This window comes from Lathyrus oleraceus, chromosome 7 (assembly GCF_024323335.1).
Source record: "Lathyrus oleraceus cultivar Zhongwan6 chromosome 7, CAAS_Psat_ZW6_1.0, whole genome shotgun sequence".
Taxonomy (NCBI): Eukaryota; Viridiplantae; Streptophyta; class Magnoliopsida; order Fabales; family Fabaceae; genus Lathyrus; species Lathyrus oleraceus.
The window spans coordinates 132,615,370-132,623,300 of NC_066585.1; positions in this window are offsets into that span (position 1 = coordinate 132,615,370).

The window sequence follows — 7,931 nt, forward strand, 5'->3', positions numbered from 1 at the left end:
ACTTGTCAGAAGTCAAAGATTGAACATCAGAAACCGGCAGGTATGATGCAACCTTTGAAGATTCCTGAATGGAAGTGGGATAGCATTTCCATGGATTTCGTGACGGGATTGCCGAGGACGGTGAAAGGTAATGATTCTATTTGGGTGATTGTGGATCGATTGACTAAGTCGGCGCATTTCTTGCCGATGAAGATTAATCACTCTTTAGAGAAGTTGGCAGAGTTGTATATTGAGGAGATAGTGAGGCTGCATGGTATTCCATCCAGTATTGTGTCTGATAGAGATCCCAGATTTACTTCTAGATTTTGGGAAAGTTTGCAGAAAGCGTTGGGGACTAAGTTGAGGTTGAGTTCAGCTTATCATCCTCAGACTGATGGTCAGACTGAAAGAACTATCCAATCCTTGGAGGATTTGTTGAGAGCTTGTGTGTTGGAGCAGAGGGGTTCTTGGGATAGTTATTTGCCGTTGGTGGAGTTTACTTATAATAATAGTTTTCATGCTAGTATCGGTATGGCTCCGTATGAAGCATTGTATGGTAGGAGGTGTAGAACTCCATTGTGTTGGTATGAATCAGGTGAGAGTGTTGTACTCGGACCTGAGATTGTGCAGCAGACGACTGAAAGGGTTAGGATGATTCAGGAGAAAATGAAGATTTCTCAGAGTCGTCAGAAGAGTTATCATGATAAGAGGAGAAAGGCACTTGAGTTTCAAGAGGGAGATCATGTGTTCTTGAGAGTTACTCCGACGACAGGTGTGGGTAGAGCTTTAAAGTCTAAAAAGCTTACTCCGAGGTTTGTGGGTCCGTATCAGATTTTGAAGAGGGTTGGGGAAGTGGCGTATCGGATAGCTTTACCGCCGTCGCTTTATAATCTGCATGATGTGTTTCATGTATCTCAGTTGAGAAAATATATTGCGGATCCTTCGCATGTTGTTCAGTTGGATGATATCCAGGTGAGGGATAATTTGACCGTTGAGGTATTGCCAATTCGGATAGATGACCGAGAAGAGAAGACCCTGAGAGGTAAGAAGATAGCTCTAGTGAAAGTTGTTTGGGGAGGTCCAGCTGGGGAGAGCTTGACTTGGGAGCGTGAAGATCAGATGAAGGAGTCGTATCCGGCTCTATTTGCTTGAGGCATGTTTTCGAGGACGAAAACTTCTAAAGTGGGGGAGAGTTGTAACACCCTGAATATTGATATTACTTAAATTAATTTAATTGAAGATAAAATGAATTATTAAATAATATTGGGAATTATTATTATTATTATAGATGTTATTTATTTTAATAATAATTAAATAGAATAAATGGAATATGAAGAGTGGAAGGGTAAAAGGGGAATTGGATAAAAAGAGGCCAAAGTGAGAACTTAGGGTGTTTTCACGTATTGTTGCCTCAGAGTCAGAAAAAGGGAGAACCGCTGAAGAGAAAGAGAAGGAAGAGGAAAAGGCCAAAGATTGCTCAGAGCTTCCTTCAATCCAAAGAGGTAAGGGGTCTGAACCTTATTAAACGATAATATGCGAGCAATTTCATGATATCGGTTGGATTGTTAATGAATTTTGGGGAATTTAGGGAGATTGGGAAAGTTGGGGTTTTGATGGAAAATTCTCCGATCTGTGAGTTTTGTTGCGTTATATGCACTGTAATCGAAGTATGTTGTGTATGTATGACTGTTAAATGTGGATATTGGGTTGTTAGCTGTGGAGTATGAGTTATGGCAAGTAGAGAGGCGAAGCTGCGCTAGGTTCTGTAGCAGAGGGCTTCTGTTCGCGCGCGATTCGCGGCGCGAAGCCCAGTTCGCGGCACGAACTGGGCAGAATCCAGAGGAGTTCTGGAACGCACCGTTCGCGGCGCGAACCCTGCTGCGCGGCGCGAACTGTGCTGTGCAGAAGTTGATGTTGGCGAGTTTTGGGTACGTTGAGTTGCGAGACTCTTAGTAAGTCGCTGTATTTGTATTATAAACAATTAATAGTGATTATATGATTGTGTATGAGGTGTTTATGATGATGAGATGTTGAATTTACGTGTTTAGTTATAAATGTGTTATGTAACGATGCGATATCGTTGTAATATTGTTGTTGTTTTGTTGAGTTGTGTGTCGTGTTATTAATGATGATGATAACATGACTATATGATGCTGTTGTTGCTATGTTGATTATGATGCATGTTTGATGTGCATGCATTCATGAAAGGCCGATGCCTAGTGATGAACGGACTGAGTTCCAATGATGTTGTTGACTCCGGGCTTATTGAGAGGCTTGGTTCCTTGCGGGGAACTCGGATTCTATGGTGATGAATCTGGGAGTGGTGATCCTGTAGTTGGTCACAAAATGGGTATACCGAGTCGTGTTGAGTCATGCATGGGTGTGTGCATTGCATTTGATATGTTGTTTTGTTGATGTTCATGAGTATGATGATTATGATGAGTTGTGTTGGCATATGTGAAATATATTTATGTTTATATTTCTGTCGTTATATTATTATTTAATAATGTAATTCTCACCCCTTCTGCATGTGTTTATGTTCATCTATGGTGGGCAATGTGCAGATAAAGAAGAGTAGCTATTGTTGAGGTTTGAAGAATAAGTGTAGTTATTCTGCAGAGTCGAGTCAAATGCTCTGGTCATGTGACACCGGGGTTATGGGATTCGATAGATAATTGGTTATTATTTACGTTGTTTATGATGACTAATATGTTGAGATGTTTTGTTGAGATAATGTTGAAACATTATTATTAATTGTTATATGATGAATGATAATATTGGTGTTGTTGTCCGCTGCGAAGTTTTAATAAAATAAATAATATGTTTTTTTTTGTTGTGATGTGATAAAAGTATTATGTTGTAAGAAATGTAAACTCTTCTACATGTTGTACTCTGATAATCTATTTAAATATGTCGTTTGGGTAGAAGGGTGTTACACACCGTACCTTACGGTGTTCCTTAGTTACTCTATTTCTCATCAATTCGTCCTTTGTGTGTGACCCTATAGGTTTTCGCGACGTTGTCAATTATATTAAATCACGCATTTAACATAATAAACAGTGAGCGGTATCTAGCAACACATCACTGCTACCCAAATCACGAAAATGTCATGTGATCTGACAAAACCTCCTGTGATAATAATTATCTGTATAATTACCCCTTTGCCCTTATGTCTATATTGAACACAAGGTATAGACCGTGTCACCCTTGTCCAGTTCAATATTGGGCCCATAGATTTATCCTGTTACGCAGGATTGGCAAATTCCATCTAGGACACTCATGTCCCTCAGCATGCTTCGTGGAGTACCCATCAACTGTCTTTATGGTTATCCAGTTACGGACAACGTTGGATCAGCAATAAAGCACTCGACTCTACATCTAGGATCCATAGTGGTTTCAGGTCGAAGAGTGGTATACACTATTATCACCATGAGAATAACTTATGACACTTTGCATAACTTTCTATATAGTATTCTCATAGCGGGTCAATCCGGTATAAATATTACTCCTAATATTCATACATATGTTTAAGACTTGATAACTCTTTATCCATGATCCATGAGATGTGATCATCAGTCTACAAACATAATAGTCTTAATGCTTTTAATGTTATCCCACTTTACATTAAAGCTCGACTATGGTTACTTTAAGAATAGTGTCCTTATGTTCAATGTGTTCTCATGATTAAGTCACACTTAATACATTAAACAGACTATCTATTCCAGGGACTTTATTAATCAACCATAATAAAGAAAATGCCTTTTTATTATTAATAAATAATTCGATACAAGTACCAAAAGTATTGGCCTCTAGGGCTTACACCAACAATCTCCCCACTAGCACTAGAGCCAATCAGGCACACCCCGTATGCCCATTGATCTAGTATGGCCATCATGCTTCTGCTGCGCAAGAGGCTTTGTCAGTGGGTCAGCTATATTGTCAAGTGTAGGTACTTTACATATTTTCGCACAACGCCTAAGTATGTGTTTGGATCGTTGGTGAGATCTAGGCTCCTTAGCTTGTGCGATAACACCATTGTTATCATAATAGAGACCAATGGGATCCACAATGCTAGGGACTATGCCAAGTTTATTGATCCAAACAGCTTCCTTTGCTGCACTTAAGGCAGCAATATACTCGGCCTCAGTTGTAGAATCAACAACTGCATCTTGCGTTGAACTTTTCAAGCTCACAGTGCCACCATTTAAGCAAAACACATAACCAGATTGGAATCATTCATATTAAAGCGTCTCAGCACTTTGTCTATGTATGTACTCTAACTTAGGCCAAGCAGTTTTGTGATTTATCTCTATAGATTCTGATTCCTAATATATAGGCTGCTTCACCTAGGTCCTTCATAGAAAAGCATTTCCCCAACCAAGAATTTACTTGTTGCAGGGTAGGGATATCGATTCCAGTGAGTAATATGTCACCTACATATAATACCAGGAATACGATCATGCTCCCACTAACCTTCTTGTAGACACAAGGCTCATCTTCGTTCTTAATGAATCCATACAGTTTCACTGTTTCATCAAAACGAAGATTCCATGAGTAGGTCACAGGCTCATCTTGATCCATGAGTAATACATCTCCTAGATCAGATATCCATATATCTCAGGTAGGTGACGTATCCTGCCTGACCTACGCTGGTCTTGTTCTATTTGAGCAGGTTGCTCTTACACAACTACTTGTGTTTCCTGCTCTAATTCCTCCATAGGTGTATCGATACTTTGTGATTCTTGAATTTCTTCAAGTTCTACTTTCCTCCCACTGATTCCTTTGGAAATAAAATCCCTTTCTAGGAAAACTCAAGTTCGAGCGACAAACACTTTGCCCTCAGAAGGATTGTAGAAATAATATCCTTTTGTTTCTTTAGGATACCCCACAAATAAGTATTTGTCAGATTTGGGCTTAAGCTTAGTTGAAATTTGTCGTTTCACATAAACTTCGCAACCCCAAATCTTCATGTAAGACATATCTGGTCTCTTACCACTCCATATCTCATATGGTGTCTTTTCAACCTTTTGGATGGAACACGGTTTAGTGTGTAAGCTGATGTCAATGGTGTATGTCCTCAAAAGGAGTTTGGAAGATTGGTGTGACTCATCATGGATCGGACCATGTCCAACAGGGTTCGATTTCTTCTCTCAGATACACCCTTCCATTGGGATGTTCCAGGAGGAGTAAGTTGGGATAGGATCCCACACTCTTTCAGATGGTCATCAAACTCTAGGATTAAATACTCATCACTTCGATCTGATCGAAGAGTTTTAATATTCTTACCTAGTTGGTTTTAACTTGTTAGGTTTCACCCTTTTGTATTAATGTTATTAATAGGCATTTCAAGATCAAAGACATATAGTCCATTGTTCATTTATGCAGTAGCATAGAATATATCATTCAAATAAATTGAGCAACAATTGTTCTTTATTATAAATGAAAAACCAAACTTGTCCAAACAAGCAATGGAAATAATATTCCTGCTAATTGCAGGTACATAATAACAGTTCTCTAACTGAATTATTAAACCACTAGGTAAAGTCAATACAAAAGTTCCTACGGCTAAAGCAGCAACCTTTGCTCCATAGCCAACTCGTAGGTCGACTTCACCTTTTGCCAAATCTCTACTCCTTTTTAGTTCCTGCACATTTTTACAAATGTGAGAAATGCATCCAGTATCTAATACCCATGATGCAGAAGTAGATAAATTAATAACAAAAATACCTGAAGTTGAAGTCTTTACTCCATTCTTCTTATCTTCTAGGTACTTTGGGCAGTTCCTCTTCCAGTGTCCGATCTTACCGCAATGGAAGCAGGTGCCTTCTTTTGATATGCCTCCACTAGGCTTCAAAACAGCAGTGGGTCTGGGATTGGCAACTTCCTTGCCCTTCCCCTTATCACTCTGCTTAGTGGGCCTTTTGATCTGTCTCTTTCCATTTCCGATCATCAGAATGGACTTCCCTTTTGACTTCAGATTCTTCTCGGCAGTTCTTAACATGGCGAGCAGTTCAGGAAGAGATTTGTCCATATCAATCATATTGAAATTTAGGACAAATTGACTGAAACTATATGGCAACGATTGCAAGATCAAATTAGTTGCAAGTTCCTTTTCGAGGGGAAAACCCAATCTCTCAAGGTTTTCCACATACCCAATCATCTTGAGTACATGGGGACCTACAGGGGCTCCCTCAGCTAACTTGCTTTGAAAAAGGGTTTTTGAAACTTCAAACCTCTCATGCCTTGCTTGCTCTTGATAGAGCAACTTCAGGTGTTCGATCATATCGAACGCTGACATGTTCTCATGTTGCTTTTGCAATTCTGAGTTCATGGTAGCTAGCATGAGACAAGCAGTTTCATTGGCATCATCGACATGCTTCTTATAAGCATCTCTTTCTGCCTTAGGTGCAGAACTAGGAGGTTCCTCTTCAGGAACAGGTGTCTCCAAGACATACAGCTTTTTATCATGTTTGAGGACAATCCTCAGGTTTCGATGCCAATCCAGAAAATTTGTCCCAGACAATTTTTCCTTATCAAGGATTGATCGCAGGATGTTGTTAGAGGTGTTTGCTGTCATGGTAATCTACATAAGGATTAATGAAAATATAAGTATCATTGACACATTTAATTAGGCCTTTAATTAAATATGCTCCCACTATTTTACTCAAAACAAATGACCCTCATCATTTGATTCGGAAAATCCCGTTGGAAGATTTTCTAGTGGGTCGAGATCCATATTTCACTTCGTTCTAAGTCCGCGTAGGCGGATTACACAAAACTAGGTTATTTAGGTAGGAACTCCTTCCAATTGTATCTCATACAACTCTCGAAAATTTCAATTGGGTGAATAACTCCTTATTCCAATCCATCATATGGATCATTCCTAACTCTTGCTTCTAAACATATATATAATCTTATTATAATTTGTTTAGTTAAGTTTGACCCATTGTTTTAACAGTTGGATATTACAATTATCCCATCGCACCTTACTAATATATAGATCATGCACCTCGCGTAGGCGAAACCTACATTATCCATTACTAGTCTTGATGAGTGTTAAAACTTGGAAAACATAAAACTTAATATTTATTTTGAGGGAATTGCAATTTTTCTGATCTCACCGGCTTGTTTATCATATAAACCGTCTCTCACATGCATCAACATACATTCACATGCATCAACATACATACAAACAAAATGAAACAGTTATGGCCCCTAGCGCAATTGTTCTCCCAAGCCAATGAGAGAACCTAAGCTAACCTAACAACGATCTATGCTTCTCCAAGCAAGATCTTCAAGGTTGTCCTCCTTTGGCACTGACTTCTTTGCTTTCTTCATATCATTACATTACATAAAAGAAACTCGTTTTACATACGAGGGAGTGAGATGAGAAGAGAAGTTACATTTGGGAGATTAAGAGAGAGGCACGACATGCAGGTCGTATTTTAAAATCCAAAGCAGAATAAAGGAAAACTAAGGCCATAACCGATCACCACAAGACAATAATAAACACTTTATTATTATTATTATTATTATTATTATTATTATTAATTCCTTTAATTAAATAAAATCAAATTAAATTTCGACGACCGATCACACTACGCAGAGTTAGCGGGGGGTCCGCTGCCCGGACAGCGGGAACGGGTGTTCCGCTGCCCGGTCAGCGGACAGGGGTCAAGGGGGGCAGCGCCCCTGCTCGAAAATTTTAATGAACAATTCATTTAAAATTGACGTCGTTTTCGTATCAACACTTGATACTTCAAAGCATTTTTTCTAGCCGAACGGGTGAATTTTTCCTTGCGTTAACCGGTTAACCATATGCGTTAACCGGTTAACACTGTTTGAAAACTTTTAGAAAATTCTTTTCTGCCTTGCGTTAACCGGTTAACCATATGTGTTAACCAGTTAACACTGTTTGAAAATTAAAAAAATTTATTTCGTATTGCGTTAAC